This window comes from Bos javanicus, chromosome 6 (assembly GCF_032452875.1).
Source record: "Bos javanicus breed banteng chromosome 6, ARS-OSU_banteng_1.0, whole genome shotgun sequence".
NCBI classification, from domain to species: domain Eukaryota; kingdom Metazoa; phylum Chordata; class Mammalia; order Artiodactyla; family Bovidae; genus Bos; species Bos javanicus.
Window position 1 is genome coordinate 80,601,499 of NC_083873.1, and position 18,103 is coordinate 80,619,601.

Consider the following 18,103-nt stretch of genomic DNA (forward strand, 5'->3'; position numbering starts at 1 on the left):
GAATATATTTGAAAGGAAAAATAAACTTTTAAGAAATAGAGCTGTTTTTTAGAAAGTGTTTTTTTCATTGTGTGAGGATTTAAATGCCTTTTGTAGTAATATTTGAATTTCTTTTATGGAACATTTACTTATGTATTACTTGCTTGATTAAAAACACCTAAAATTAAAGCAATTACCAAAAAAAAGAGAAAGATTTACACGTTATTTGTGGGTCTCACAGTTGTGGGTTAGTTTAACTTTATTTTTCATACTTTATCTTATTTTTTACCTTTCTACAATAAATATTCATGATTATATAATGAAAAAGAAACATTAATTTAATTTCAACAGGAATGTCTATTTTTCTTCTTCATTGTCTCATTGTCTTACTAGAAAATAAATGCAAAAGAACTTTTGCAGTTCTAAAAATTAGTGTAACTCCCTGTTGAATCATGGCTAACCAGTTTAAAATGATCTCTGATCCATTGTAAAATATCAACCAAACCTTACATATTACTAGAATTACATATATACTAGAATTACATATATATATAAATAACTTGGGTAGTTTTTAAATTTTTGTCAGTCATCAGGATATGAAGTATTTACCATAATACTATTCAGCAATAGAAAAACTCCCAGTAGAGCATTAACATCTAATTTTATGTTGCCTTAAACCAATGAATTAAAAATTGTATGTCATCACAAATAAGACTTCAGTAAATATTCACAATATTATATATCAATTTCCTCTACAATGGCAGAGTTAAAGTTGAACAGGAAAATTCTCAGTTGGAAAGTAATATAAAATTATTTTTACATTAATAGTAAAAATCATCTATTGTTTTGCATAAAGTGTCTTAGTTTCTCTGCTTTAGGGCAGAATTGTATTAAACTAGTGAATTCATTTGAATCAGTTCTAATGAGGTAGATGAAACTGGAGCAGATTATACAGAGTGAAGTAAGCCAGAAAGAAAAACACCAATACAGAATAATAATGTATATATATGGAATTTAGAAAGATGGAAATGATAACTCTGTATGGGAGACAGCAAAAGAGACACAGATATATAGATTTCATATTAGGTTAAATGAAATAATTGTGTCTTAGGCCTATTTTAGGTGACATTTTTCACAATAACTTAAGGTCACAAATACAATTTTAATTTCCTTCTTAAAACATAAATTATAAAATAAAATTAAAAAAATAAAATAAAATATCCATTATAATAAAAAAAACATAAATTATTGGAAACAATAAACAGAAAAGAGTAAATTTTCCTTTTTAGAAAATATTAAGAGGTAAACGCCTTAAGAAAATATCAGAGGTAAACACAGGTGCTATTGTTTCTAAGGTGATTCAGTGGAGATTGTGTGGGAATATACTATTGACTGAGCAGAAATGCAGTTTTTGTATCTGTAACATCTAACTATAATGTATAGCTGTCTCTCATTCATAAGAAAAACATTTTTACAGATCATATATAAACATAACTAATAGTTTATTACAAATATACTTACAAAGGAGTGTGTTAAATTTTTAGCAATGATTACTTTTTAATCTCTAATTTTACTTAAATAAATTATTTAATGGTGATTGTCTTATGCAGCAACTGGAATATACCAGTTTTTAATGAGTAATCACTCATTTCAGGGACCATGATCTATGGCACACTCAGTGTAATATAAACACTATGGATTAAAAAAAAATTTCATTTGACACTGACATACTTTGGAATTTTTTTTAACAGTATTTATAAAGACAGGTTTTAATCCCTCACTTCAGTATATGAACATAACTGTCTCAGTGGGAAGCGTGAGCCTCTATCTAATTTCTTTTCTGTATCCTGAAGTATCCTTCCTCTCTGTTTCCTCCCCATGACTCACTGATCTTGTTTCCAGATTTTAGCTAACTGCTCTTTGTGCTAATATGACCTGTACATCAGAAAATTACAGCAGAAATTCATGTGTGTGTGTGTGTTGGGGGTGGGGTGCTGGTTTACCACTGTGGTGGGATCAAAAGGACATTGAAAATTCCACTAACTCAGACATCCATATGCTATTAGGGCACACAATGTTTTAAATCCCATCACTGTGCTCATTCTTTCAGGTTAAATAAAGTAAGAGGCATTCAATATTCACATTTAGCTTTAAATGCTGATATATAATTTATAAAACAGTTTTCAGAAGGTTTTTTATTCTCCAAGAGGTAACATGAGTCATTCACATAGAATTAGGTAATGTGAGTTAATGCTGATCTGGTACAATCTGTTCATTTTTATAGATGAGAAGTAAGTTCAGAGACAAAGCCTTACTAAACACCATAAAAAGTGAATGCTTTATTTTTCTATTTTTCCTAAAGAGCTATTTCCACTCTAATCACAGTACTTTCCTTTTCCATACTGATTATGATTTGTAGAAATGCGTCTGAGCTTTTTCAGCTGTTGTCCTTTTTCTCAAGTTATTTGAAACTCACTAGAGAACAAACATGATGACTATTTGACACTTCCACCATTGAAGAAGGTGATGTTTCTCATGACAATATAGATTTGCTTCTTTTCAAACCATGGAAACCGAGAGCTATGATTGTGTGTAGCCCAATAAATGAAAGACTGCTGACAAAATGATTTAATACAGACCATGTAAAGTGTCAATTATTAAATGTTTCATACCCCGTGATAATGGACAAGGAGAGACAAATTACCACTTTGGTGACACAGTAGAAAATATGCTCAGCAGAAATGAGGCACCTGAATTGTCAAGTTAGAAATGACCCCATTAGAACAGTAAGAATCATGGGAAAAAGAAGGAAATAGAAAAAGGTTTGTTTTATATTGAATGACAGTTTGAGAGGTTATCCTGGATTTTCCCGACAGATTTAGTAAACACAGGGCTTATCCTTCAGCAGAATTTGGATCCTATAGGGTTACTTCTCTAAGAGACTATTTTTCTGTTATTGCTAGTGTACTTAATATTGATTCTTAGTATCATTCAAACTGAGATTGTAATCTTCAAATTAGAAATAAAGATAACATATAAACAAAACATGATATCAATAGTTCATATAATTCAATAATCAATATTATTCAGCTGCTGTATAATAATAATCCTATCTGTATTCAGTGCTTTTAATAATTCCTATTATCTTTTTTATCTATATGTGTGTATTTTACAGTGTCATATAGAGTAAATGATTCCAATTTTTTTAACTCCTCTTTCATGTTACTGTACACTAAATTTTAGAGTATATTAAGAGTATGGTCGGCTTCCTAGGTCACATTAGTGGTAAAGAATTTACCTGACAATTCAGGAGAAATAAGAGACTTGGGTTTGATCCCTGGGTCAGGAAGATTTCCCTGAAGGAGGGCATGACACTCCAGTATTCTTGCCTGGAAAATTCCATGGAGAGAAGAGCCCAGCAAGCTATAGTCCATAGTGTTGCAAAGAGTTGGACATGATTGAAGTGACAAAGCATGCATGCAAGAATACAGTAGGTCTCTAGAGTTAATTCTGTTATATTATATATTTGCCACTTTTTCAAAGAACATTTCTGTATTCCTGTGCTCTCAAACTGTATTCTACATATACATCATCTGGGTGGCGGTGGCATTTAGTTGCTCAGTCACGTCTGACTCTTTGCAACCCCATGGACTGCAACATGCCAGGCTTCCCTGTCCATCACCAACTCTTGTGGCTTACTCAAACTCATGTCCATTGAGTCGGTGATGCCATCCAACCATCTCTTCCTCTGTCATTCCCTTCTCCTTCTGCCTTCTATCATTGCCAGCATCAGGATCTTTTCCAAAAAGTCGGCTCTTCACATCAGCTGGCCAAAGCACTGGAGCTTCAGCATTAGTTCAATTCAGTAGCTCAGTTGTGTCCAACTCTTTGTGACCCCACGGATTGCAGAAAGCCAGGTTTTCCTGTCCTTCACCAACTCCTGGAGCTTACTCAAACTCATGTCCATTGAGTCGGTGATGCCATCAAACCATCTCATCCTGTCATCCCCTGCTCTTCCTGCCTTCAATCTTTCTCAGCATCAGGATCTTTTCTAATGAGTCAGTTCTTTGCATCAGGTGGCTAAAGATTTGGAGATTCAGCATCAGTCCTTCCAATGAATGTTCAGGGTTGATTCCCTTTATGATTGACTGGTTTGATCTTCTTGCAGTCCAAGGGACTGTCAAGAATCTTCTTAAACACCATAGTTTGAAAACATCAATTCTTTGGTGCTCATTCTTCTTCAGGGTCCAACTCTCACATCATCACATCATCTGGGAGTCTTGTTAAATTTGGATTCAGTGGGTCTGGGCTTCTACATTACTAACAGTCTCTCTGGGGAAGCTGAAGCTGCTACTGTACAGTGGGTGAATAGCAAATAGGAGCAGGGTTAAGACCAGCAAAACCAGCAGCACTTGGGATGTTGTTAAAAAGACATTCCTGGGATATAATAACACCTGCTATATATTAATCTCTGAGGGTGGACCCAGGAACCCCAGGAACCACTGTCAAATGCTACTAATTCTTCCATTTTCTTTATTTTTCTGAATGCTAATGGGCCTTAAATGAGAACTGTATATAATGTAAATAAATAAATCTATAACCAGGGCTAAAGGGGGAGGGAGGAGTAAAGAGGTAGAGCACATAGGTTTTTAGGGCAGTGAAAATTCTGCATGATATTATAATGATGGATACATGTCATTATACATTTTCCCAAACCCACAGAGTACCCTATACCAAAGTGAACCTTAATGTAAAATATGAACTTTGAGTGATAAAGATGCATTAGCACAGGTTCATCAATTGCAACAAACATTACCACTGTAATGAGGGTGCCCAGAGTGGAGGAGGTTGTGCATGTTTACAAACAGGGAATATGTGGGAACTTGGTAATTTCTGCTCAGTTTTGCTATGGACCTGAAACTGCCTTAAAAACTAAAATTTTTAATTAAAAATATATAATTGAAAACTTATGAGTAAAATTTTTCAGTAATGAGTTAACAAGTTGGTTCCATATATAATCAATTAAACTTAACTTTTCAACAAACTTTTTATTGAAGTCTAAAAATGCATATTAAAAATACATTAGTATTTGATGATGTTTTTATGATATGAACACCTGGAAGTTTAGGATACAACATGAACAATATTAACTTTATTTCACTTGTAATATTTAAAGGTATCTACCCAGCATTCCTGCTGCTGGGTTCCTTTGGGAAAGAAGTTATATCATGTTTATCTGTGAATTCCTAAGGTCTGTATTTACAGGCATATAGTAAACAATTTTTGAAAATATAAGAATAAACAGATGTAAAATAACCATGTTAACTGTGACATTTTCTCAATTAGACAATGCTCTAAATAAGCTAGCATTAACTATTTGTTGTTCATAAATCTTCAGTTAGTAAAATCAGTGGAATATCAAGTTAAAATGTATATTAGAAATATTTTGTCATTAGAATTATTTAGAATTACTATATGGTAACAGAGAAAAACAGGGCATCCTTTATTTGCTGTTATTACTGCATTTAAATTTTCTGCAGGCAAGTCTTATTTTCTGAAAGAGGAGAGAACAATATGCACTGCCCATAAACTCTTGCTGTTTCCAAAGAGTTCCTACCATCATTATATATACATATATATATATATATATATATATATATATACACACACACATAATTATTAAATATATATAATTATTACTTATATTCATTGTAATATAATCATTATAAACTAAAAATTTCTTCATAACAAATCAACTTCAAGGTAAATTGGGAATAATTGAAATATATTTAACATGCTATAGGTTAGAATAAGTTATAAGAGTAGTGATTACTTTATTACAATATTTTGAATAGTCTTTTGGATAAAGGTAGCATTTTGCTGGAGCAGCTGTGAAGAGATACCCCACGTCCAAGGTAAGAGAAACCCAAGTAAGACAGCAGCTGCTGTGAGAGAGCATCAGAGGGCAGACACACTAAAACCATAATCACAGAAAACTAGTCAATCTGATCACATGGACCACAGCCTTGTCTAACTCAATGAAACTAAGTCATGCCACGTGGGGCCACCCAAGATGGGCGGGTCATGGTGGAGAGGTCTGACAGAATGCAGTCCATTGGAGAAGGGAATGGAAAACCACTTCAGTATTCTTGCCTTGAGAACCCCATGAACAGTATGAAAAGGCAAAATGATAGGATACTGACAGAGGAACTCCCCAGGTTGGTAGGTGCCCAATATGCTACTGGAGATCAGTGGAGAAATAACTCCAGAAAGAATGAAGGAACAGAGGCAAAGCAAAAACAATACCCAGTTGTGGATGTGACTGGTGATAGAACCAAGATCTGATACTGTAAAGAGCAATATTGCATAGGAACCTGGAATGCTAGGTCCATGAATCAAGGCAAATTGGAAGTGGTCAAACAAGAGATGGCAAGAGTGAACATCGATATTCTAGGAATCAGGGAACTAAAATGGACTGGAATGGGTGAATTTAACTCAGATGACCATTATATCTACTACTGTGGGCAGGAATCCCTTAGAAGAAATGGAATAGCCATCATGATCAACAAAAGACTGAAAGGCAGTACTTAGATGCAATCTCAAAAATGACAGAATGATCTCTGTTCGTTTCCAAGGCAAATCATTCAATATCACAGTAATCCAAGTCTATACTCCAACCAGTAATGCTGAAGAAGCTGAAGTTGAACGGTTCTATGAAGACCTACAAGACCTTTTAGAACTAACACCCAAAAAAGATGTCCTTTGCATTATAGGGGACTTGAATGCAAAAGTAGAAAGTCAAGAAACACCTGGGGTAATAGGTAAATTTGGCCTTGGAATATGGAATGAAGCAGGGCAAAGGCTAAAAGAGTTGTGCCAAGAGAATGCACTGGTCATAGCAAACACCCTCTTCCAACAACACAAGAGAAGACTCTACACATGGACATCACCAGGTGGTCAACACTGAAATTAGATTGATTATATTCTTTGCAGCCAAAGATGGAGAAGTTCTATACAGTCAGCCAAAACAAGACCAGAAGCTGACTGTGGCTCAGATCATGAACTACGTATTGCCAAATTCAGACTTAAATTGAAGAAAGTGGGGAAAACCAGTACACAATTCAGGTATGACCTAAATCAAATCCCTTATGAATATACAATGGAAGTGAGAAATAGATTTAAGGGGCTAGATCTGATAGATAGAATGCCTGATGATCTATGGATGGAGGTTCATGACAGCGTACAGGAGACAGGGATTAAGACCATCCCCATGGAAAACAAATGCAAAAAAGCAAAATGGCTGTCTGGGGAGGCCTTACAAATAGCTGTGAAAAGAAGAGAAGCAAAAAGCAAAGGAGAAAAGGAAAGATATAAACATCTGAATGCAGAGTTCCAAAGAATAGCAAGGAGAGATGAGAAAGCCCTCCTCAGCGATCAATGCAAGGCAATAGAGAAAAAAACAGAATGGGAAAGCCTAGACATCTCTTCAAGAAAATTAGAGATACCAAGGGAACATTTCATGCAAAGATGGGCTTGATAAAGGACAGAAATCATATGGACCTAACAGAAGCAGAAGATATTAAGAAGAAGTGGCAAAAATACACAGAATTGCACAAAAAACATCTTCATAACCAAGATCATCTCGATGGTGTGATCACTCACGTAGAGCTAGACATCCTGGAATGTGAAGTCAAGTGGGCCTTAGAAAGCATCACGATGAACAAAGCTAGTGGAGGTGATGGAATTCCAGCTGAGCTATTTCAAATCCTGAAAGATGATGCTGTGAAAGTGCTGTACTCAATATGTCAGCAAATTTGGATAACTCAGCAGTGGCCACAGGACTGGAAAAGGTCAGTTTTCATTCCAACCCCAAAGAAAGGCAATGTCAAAATGTTCAAACTACCGCACAATTGCACTCATCTCACATGCTAGTAAAGTAATGCTCAAAATTCTCAAGCCAGGCTTAAGCAATACATGAACTGTGAACTTCCTGATGTTCAAGCTGGTTTTAGAAAAGGCAGAGGCACCAGAGATTAAATTGCCAACATCCACTGGATCATCAAAAAAGCAAGAGAGTTCCAGAAAAACCTCTATTCCTGCTTGACTATGCCAAAGCCTTTGACTGTGTGGATCACAATAAACTGTGGAAAATTCTGAAAGAGATGGGCATACCAGACCATCTGATCTGCCTCTTGAGAAATTTGTATGCAGGTCTGGAAGCAACAGTTAGAAACGGACATGGAACAACAGATTGGTTCCAAATAGGAAAAGGAGTACTTCAAGGCTGTATATTATCACCCTGCTTATTTAACTTATATGCAGAGTACATCATGAGAAACGCTGGGATGGAAGAAGCACAAAGTGGAATAAGATTGCAGGGAGTAATATCAATAACCTCAGATATGCAGATGATATCACCCTTATGGCAGAAAGTGAAGAGGAACTAAAGAGCCTCTTGATGAAAGTGAAGGTGGAGAGTGAAAAAATTGGCTTAAAGCTCAACACTCAGAAAACTAAGATCATGGCATCTGGTCCCAGCACTTCATGGCAAATATATGGGGAAACAGTGGAAACAGTGTCAGACTTTTTTTTGTTGACCTCCAAAATAACTGCAGATGGTGAATGCAGCCATGAAATTAAAAGATGCTTACTCCTTGGAATGAAAGTTATGACCAACCTAGACAGTATATTAAAAAGCAGAGCCATTACTTTGTCAACAAAGGTCCATCTAGTCAAGGCTATGGTTTTTCCAGTGGTCACGTATGGATGTGAGAGTTGGACTGTGAAGAAAGCTGAGTGCCGAAGAATTGATGCTTTTGAACTGTGGTGTTGAAGACACTTGAGAGTCCCTTAGACTGCACGGAGATCCAACCAGTCCATTCTAAAGGAGATGAGTCCTTTGTGTTCATTGGAAGGACTGATGCTAAAGCTGAAACTCCAATACTTTGGCCGCCTCATGAAAAGATTTTGAAAAGACTCTTTCCTCATTGGAAAAGACTCTGATGCTGGGAGGGATTGGGGCAGGAGGAGAAGGGGATGACAGAGGATTGAGATGGCTGGATGGCATCACCGACTTGATGGACATGAGTCTGAGTAAACTCCGGGAGTTGATGGACAGAGAGGCTTGGCGTGCTGCAATTCATGGGGGTGCAAAGAGTCGGACAGGACTGAGTGACTGAACTGAGCTGAAGCATTAATCTCTCTTGCTCTTTGTTTTCTTCTCTTTCTCTCTCATTATACTTTACAAATGTCATTTACTCTAAGCCTGGACATGACCAACCATATGATGTTCTACCACTTAAGAAAAATATCCTTTGTAATACTGGCTTAGGAAAACAATAAAGATAAATGGTAACTGTAACCAGCAAGTTAATCCTGTTACATTTTATGCTCAAACTTTTGTTTACTTATCTATTTACTTTGTAGTAACAAGCAATCTTTACTACATTTTTGTAGGATATTTAAGGAATATTTGAAGCATAGATTTGATTACAGGACACAATTGTAGCAATCTAGTTGAAGTCACCTTTTATATGCCAATGCTTCTTATTTTCTATTAAGAATGATTTTTTTGTCTTAAGAATTTATGGCCCTACTGACTAAAATAGCATGCATTTGAAATACTTTCTTGTCATCCCAACACCTTAATCAGTAATTTAATTTTGTTATGTATATATTTATAAAGCCCATATCTATGGCTCTTTGTTTTTACTCTGAAGGACATAAAACACTCAAGGTGCTATCAGTAAAATATTTTAAAGTAGTGGGTAAGAGTGTAGTGAAAGTAATCAGATATAACTGGGTTTAAATTCTGATTCTTACTTGTTATCTAGTGTTTTCTACAAAATTTATCTAATTTGAATACATCTTAATTTATAGAAACTCTGCAGAACAAAAACAAATTAGAATACACTTCAGGATTATTCTGAGGAGTTTAGTAAGTAGATATTTGTAAGATGTGTATTTTAATGTCTGAAACATACAAAGCATTTCATTCTATCAGTATTTATTATTATTTTTCATGTTCTTTTTACAGATATTATATTTAGTCATTTTGACAGTGTACAAAGAAGGAAGTTTAACAGCTGACTGAAGGGAATGCAAAGGAGAAATTCCTAAAAATTATACCTCAGTGCCTCTGGATTTTCAGCTTGCCCTAAATAGGGAGTATGGCCAAAGGCTGATATGCTCTAATCAAAGTCCAAGCTCATCACCAGGTAATTTATTCACATCAAATAAATGAAGACCAAAGACTTATAAAATCCTCCCTACAAATTATTAATCAAGGAAAACTATAACAGTAAGTCTTACTTTTCCCACAAAGTTACAGCAAAGTTATATTAATCTGGACTTAAATTTTATTTACTTTCAGACAAAAGATTGAAAAATAGTTTCTTCCTTTTCTGTTGGCTTAGCAGTCTCATAATTCAGCAGTATTTTAAATAATTAGGTAACAGAAACTGGGTAATGAGCATGATAATCCTTTCAACATCCCACTTGTATTTTTTTTTTTTTTCTTACCATGTTTTCTACCCTATGTTTGAAGCATTTCTTTTTTCTTTTTTTTTAAAGTGCTTCCAACTTGGGAGCAGAAATGACAACATGGTGTGTTAGAAGCGATTAATGCCTGTCTAGAGAGCACAGTGAAACATGAGTACCTTCAGTATCACCCAGGCAAGCATTAATCAGTCCCCAGCACAGCCTGCAGTGACTTTTTGTGATAATAAAAAAGAAATTTTTCCCAAAATGTATGTCAGAAATGTGTGTTGCAAGTATTTCTCTAGAAAGAAATAGTTTTTGATGAAAGCATTTTCTTTTAATATGAAATGAAACATTTTCTGATTTGACACACAGCATGTCGGTTCTGGGGTGGTTAGGAAAATACACCGGTTACAACTCAAAAAAATGAGTGGCAGTTGTAAATTATATCAAAGCCCATTACACAAAGAGAATGTTCCTCAAAGCTAGGTAATCCCACGTATATACATAAGGGTTATCAAAAACCCATTAAATTCGACCCTTTCAGGTTTTCCAGCTGAGATTAATTTCCCAACATAGCATCCCCTTTTACAGAAAACCTTTCTTTCTCAGAAGCTCTTATTCTCATGGGACCATTCCACCATTTCCCTGATAGCCAGGGGCTAACCAGCAATCCTTCACAATCTCGTAAGACATTTCATTTAAATTTATATTGAGAAATTTATAGTCTTATTAAGTTGTCTTCCCCTGAGATTCATTTTGCCATGTTTCATTGGTATGTCATTTTAAATAGGTGCCATTTAAAAGCTTGCCGCATATTTTTATGGGCCACACTACAATCAAATGAGGTTAAATCACAACTTGAGTGTTTCCATGTGGATAACCAAAGGAGATATTTTTCAGTACTTTGGTTTGTATTATTCATTCACATGTGCTGGTTAAAGTTTCTTTGATTGCTCAAAATATATGTCTACCTCTTATAGTAAAGATAATCATTACACAAGATCAATGACTGCCCATATTAAAAAGCAACATAGTCAAGACTTAATAAGCAAGTCTTTTTTTCATCTTAATATGTCTACTGGGTCACTGAGACAGTATTTCTTGATCCCGGTAATTAGGTGAGGCATTCCTTTCCTCTTTTCCAAAGCCAGATCTTTCACTGTAACTCTCAGACCCAGCAAAGACCCACAGCTCATTTCAGCTGTAATAGCGAATTTTGAAAGCTCCTCATCTACATGTCCTTGAACAAATTATCTTTTCTTTATATTCTGGTGAAAAAGATCAAGCTATTTTGGAATAACTGAGATTCCTTAAATCTGACACATGAGGAGTATTCCCTATGGGAGCTTTTGGAAGCAGTTCAAAAAGCATTGCTCTACAATAAGGACCCTTGGCAGTCATCCTCAGCAATAAAACTTAAGAAGATGATGATGATAGTGACTATGTTCATTTCTTAGGGCTGTTATAACAAGGTACCACAAAATGAGTGTCTTAAATCAACAGAAATGTATTGCCTCATTGTTCTGGAAGCTAGAAGTTTAAAATCAAAGTGTCTGAAGGGTCACCCTCACTCCCAGAATTCTAGGAAAGAATTTCCCCTAACCCTTGCCAGCTTTCTCTTCCCATCTCCCTCCGTTTCTTGCTCATTTTCTCTCACTTTTTGTTTTCACTGAATCTTTTTGGATTATCAGAAGAGTACTGTTAGTAGAAGAGGTTATATGTGAGAAAAGAAATAATTTTTAAAAAGTTGTTGGTATAGCCAAAAGATGTACTAACTTTGAAAGAAAAGACTTTTCATAAATTTTGACATCAAAATTCAGTTCAGTTCATTTCAGTTCAGTCGCTCAGTCTTGTCCGACTCTTTGCGACCCCATGAATCGCAGCACGCCAGGCCTCCCTGTCCATCACCAACTGCCAGAGTTCACTGAGACTCACGTCCATCGAGTCAGTGATGCCATCCAGCCATCTCATCCTCTGTTGTCCCCTTCTCCTCCTGCCCCCAATCCCTCCCAGCATCAGAGTCTTTTCCAATGAATCAACTCTTCGCATGAGGTGGCCAAAGTACTGGAGTTTCAGCTTTAGCATCGTTCCTTCCAAAGAAATCCCAGGGCTGATCTCCTTCAGAATGGACTGGTTGGATCTCCTTGCAGTCAAAGAACTCTCAAGAGTCTTCTCCAACACCACAGTTCAAAAACATCAATTCTTTGGTGCTCAGCTTTCTTCACAGTCCAACTCTCACATCCATACGTGACCACTGGAAAAACCATAGCCTTGACTAGATGGACGTTTGTTGGCAAAGTAATGTCTCTGCTTTTCAATATGCTATATAGGTTAGTCATAACTTGCCTTCCAAGGAGTAAACGTCTTTTAATTTCATGGCTGCAGCCACCATCTACAGCCACAAATGAAACCCCAAAATACTGGAGTGGGTGGCCTATCCCTTTTCAAGCAGATCTTCCCAACTTAGGGATCCAATCGGGGTCTCCTGCATTGTAGACGGATTCTTTCCCAACTGAGCTAAATAGATGAGATCAAAAGAGAACCAATGTTGTATTATGTCAAGTAACAGTGAAGTTTGGATTAATTCTAATCTATGAAGTATAGTTGTTATTGTTGCTGTTGTTTTGTTCCCCTCTCAGCTTCACAGGTGGCTCAGTGGTAAAGAATCAGCCTGCAATTCAGGAGCTGCAGGAGTTGCAGATTCAATCCCTAATTCAAGATCCCCTGGAGGAGGAAATGACAACCCATTCCAGTATTATTGACTGGAAAATCTTAAGGACATAGGAGTCTGGCAGGCTATACTTCACAGGGTCTCAGAGTCAGGCATGACTGAGCATACACACATGCAAGCAAGTACTTCACTGAAGCTTTTGAAAATACTTGTTGCTTTACTTTTAGTTATCTGTATTATTTACCTTCTTGCTTGTTTTTTAAACTTGTCTCAACATCAGGAAGTTAGGAATAACTGTTTTACTTAGGTGAAACTCATGTACCAACATCAGGAATCTTCCATAAATTAATGTCTTTAGCAAAACAGGAATGTTTTGGAAATTAATACATTAAGTGAAGCACACTAAACTATATAGGCATTGTTGAAAAAAAAATAAAAAAGGCCTTTGATCAGGCATCAAGTAGAGAGCAAAACTTGTTAAACAGAAACTTTTTTTTTAAATTTTTTTTTACAAAAAAAAAAAAGAAACCATTTTAAAAATAAGCAGCCCAAAGAGAAACACAGTTTGTTATTTTTTTTGTAGTGAATTTTTCGGTGTTTTAAAAACTAACATGTGCTGTTTTTACCAAATGTTTTTACTCAAGTGTTGTGAAAGAGCTAATATCATTTTGAATATGGAAATATGGAAAGGAACATTCATAGTACATCCAAAGGGTAAAATTTTGTGAAATTTTGTACTATTGTTAAACTAGCAGTTTGACAATAGAAGGAGAGAAAACAAAAAATGATTCCTCATGTCTCACAATTATCGACAGGGTCCTGATGGAAGTTAATGTGGAAATGTAGTACTAATTTTATTGATGACAATACCTTTAAGAAGGCCAACTATCAGGTCTTTTCTTGGTAACTATATCAAAGAGATGAGGAAAATGATAGAATACTAGGATTCATCCACTGATGTACTTGGAATGCTGAGATTAAACAGCAGGCAGAAGTTTTAGGTCTGAAAGGAATAATTTGGAAAATAGAAAAGATAGAAATAGGAAATAGGTCGAAGTAAAGATTCCCAGAATGAAAGATCTTGGTGGTAGAGAACTTCTGAGGTATGGTATAGTCCATGGTAATTTTTTTTTTTTTCTTTTAACAAACTTATATTCACCCTTACTTTGAAATACCAAGCATTCTTCTATATGCTGGGAATAAAGCAGTGTACCTACAGAAGCAAAAAAACCTCCTTGTATTCATACATGTTAAATTCTAATATGAAAAGATAGACAAAAATAAAAAATCAGACATAGAGATCAGATGTTGATAAATGGTATGGAGAAAAATACTGCAGACTAAGTTTTAAGGAATTGGAGTGGGTAAGGGGTTGCTATTTTATGTTGGTTTAACAGAGAAAGTGCTGATGTGCAGACGATTAGGAGAAATCTGAACAAGAAAAAATGAAGAGTGAACAGTTCTGACAGAGGAATGTTTCAGAGAGAGAAAATACCTTCAAGTGAGAGGAAAAGAGGTAGATATTCAGAGAGCAGAAGGCTAGATCATAAGGGGCCTCAGTACTAGTACTTCTTTGCCCAGTGGAACTTCTTCATATTGAAGAGTTGTAAGAAGATGGCATTAATAATCTGACTTTCGTTTTTTATTCTCTGTTGATTTATGGGAAGGAATAAGGGTATGAGGACGGAAGCAGCTAGAAAGCTATTGTAATAATCTAAGTGAAAGATAATAGTCCTTTGGATCATGATGGGTATGGCAAGAAGTCAGATATAATTTAAATTTGAGCTACAAAGCTTCGCTGATGGATTGTAATAGGCTTTGAGGGAAAGAGTAAAGATAACTCCAAGGTTTTGGGGTGAACCTCTGAAGGAAAACTATCCATATATATTGCATCTTTCAAAATTAAAACTCTACTCCCAGATTTAATTTTGAAGGTTCCTTGTGGATTAGTAACTTTCATATTTAATTACCATTATTTTAGTTAAATTTCAGAAGGGAGTAGGGATAAATAAGCATGTTCAGTTCTCCTTGCTTAATGAAACTCCAATAATTCATTTCCTACTTACTATCTACCTGAGATGTGTGTGCAATCTATTTGGTTTATTAAATTAATGCAAACAACAGATTAATCATTGAAAATTAATCATGCATTTTCTAAGAGACAAATAATTTTTAAGAGACAAGTCAATATTGGTTTTCTCCAAGTTATTTTAATTATCCCTATCTAAATATCTCTTATGTTGATGTTTAATGTAATTTTCTCAAGTCATCTTTTTAAAGCTTATCTCTGAGTTTTATTTTGCCAGATTTTCTATTTGTAAGGTGCACTGGAAAAAGAGCAGGAGAAGAAGAAAGAAAAAGTCAATAAAAACTAAGATATGAGTTCTAAAAAGGATTAAGGACACACTTTTTACATACACATGTAAGTGTATATTTAGAGTCAGTTCTCATTTAGTACCTGACCTACTATTGATAGGCTACTTTTATAAAAAATAAGACTGTAAGAGAACTGCCTTCAAACTATGTGTCCTACAATGATAGACGACTATGTGTGCCCCACTAGTTCAGGGATGGATTAAGCTATTGAAAAAGCACTCAACACTGGCTAAAGAACAGGACTATATGTGGAATTCTACAGTTAATGCATCATTAAATAATTTGCTACAACTGATTTATAGGTGTAATATACTACCCTGTGTCAAACAGGGCAATATAATAAATTATATAAAAAAGTATTCCAAAATCTTTTGTTATAATCAGTCTTTGGAGGTTAGCTTAGCACTTACCTAAGTACTGAAGGCATCCTATTATCCTCTTGATAATATCCACAGTCTAATGGTTTTTGGCTACTCGCCTACATGTGTTGAATCCTATAGTCACAAGAAAATTATCTGATTTATAATAAAGGACTAAGAAAAAAGTCCAATCACAATGATGTCAATTGTAACGGTAGACTTTTCCTGGTTAGAGTATTGAAAAAGGGATCTAACTTTTGTTGCAGGAAAAAGCCCTAAAATCTAAGAAAACTGACCTTTAATTATACATTTTTATTGATTCCCTGGCAATTAGCTTTGGGTATCATAACAAGCCATCCAAATCAAGATTTAACTCAAGATTCTATGGCTTAATAATTTGAACTGTACTATGCTGAACAATACTCTGTTCATCAAAGTGGCTCCATTTCTGGATGTGGGATGACTATTGACTGGGGAAAGGGACTGGTGGGTGATGAGAGTGTGTTGCTGAGCCATGTGTCTCTCATCAGCAAACTAGCCCAGAGTTGCTCACATCAAGATGGTCAAAGGGTTTTCAAGAGCAGCAAACAAGCATAAGCCTCATGCAGCAGTCCTTTTCAAGTCTCTTGCTTATTATCTCTGCTTATTAACATGCAATTATCCAAAGCATAGTCAAGGCTATGGTTTTTTCCTGTGGTCATGTATGGATGTGAGAGTTGGACTGTGAAGAAAGCTGAGCGCAAAAGAATTGATGCTTTTGAACTGTGGTGTTGGAGAAGACTCTTGAGAGTCCCTTGGACTGCAAGGAGATCCAACCAGTCCATTCTGAAGGAGATCAGCCCTGGGATTTCTTTGGAAGGAACGATGCTAAAGCTGAAACTCCAGTACTTTGGCCCCCTGATGCAAAGAGCTGATTCATTGGAAAAGACTCTGATGCTGGGAGGGATTGGGGGCAGGAGGAGAGGGGACAACAGAGGATGAGATGGCTGGATGGCATTACTGACTCGATGGACATGAGTCTGAGTGACCTCCGGGAGTTGGTGACGGACAGGGAGGCCTGGCATGCTGCGATTCATGGTCACAAAGTCAGACACAACTGAGCAACTGAACTGAACTGAACTGATCCAAAGCAAGTCATGAGATGGCACTCAAAGTCACGTGGCAAGACCTATGAATTTTCTAGGTCTGTTATTACAGAATGGGTCACTGAAACAACACAAATTTATTTCCTTACACTTTTGGAGTCAAGAAATCTAAGATCAATGTGACAATAGGGTTGGTTTCTTCTGATGCCCTCTATCCTTGGTTAATAGATGGCTTTCTTCTTCCAGTGTCTTTACTTGGTTTTACCTCTGTGTGGGTCTCTGTCCTAATCATTTCTTATAAGTACATCCATCATATTAGATTAGTGCCTGCCCAAATGACCTCATTTTACTTTACCTACTTAAAGGCCTTTTCTCCAAATACAGTCACATTCTGAGGTACTGGGAGTTAGAACTTGAACATGTGAATTTTGGGGGTATGCAATTGAGCCCATAACAGCAGGAAAGAATTGTGGCAATTCTCATTTTTTTTCCAGTTTACCTCTTTATCTAGGAAAACATATATGTATAGCAAGCAACTGCCTGTGAAGATCATAAGTTTTAAAAACAGAATATTTCTAATGTTGGAGATTAAATTTTAGTTTAAGGAAGGATTCTCAATTTCACCATGATTGACATTTTGACCAAATAATTCAATGCAATGAATTGCATTAAATTGTTGTTCTGTGCAACATAGAATATTTACCAGCATCCCTGGTCTCTATCCGGAGAAGGAAATGGCAACCCACTCCAGTGTTCTTGCATGGAGAATTCCAGGGACGGGGGAGCCTGGTGGGCTGCCATCTCTGGGGTTGGACAGAGTTGGACACAACTGAAGCAACTTAGCAGCAGGAGCAGAAGCTGGTCTCTACCCACTATCCACTCTTTTATCATCCCAACAAACAAAAGTGTCTGCAGATATTGACAAACATTCTTGATTAGTAAAATTTTTCCCTGGTTGAGAATTAAGAAAGAAATTCTAAGCAGGGGAAAAGTCACTTCTTAAACAGACATTTAAGGTAATGAGAAGGAATGAAAACATGAACTTTTATCATCTGCTTCTATATTTATCTAAAAATAAATTGATTTGTCAGACTTCATATTTCCTACCTTGAGAACAGAATCATATAAGCACAATACATATGAGAATGCCC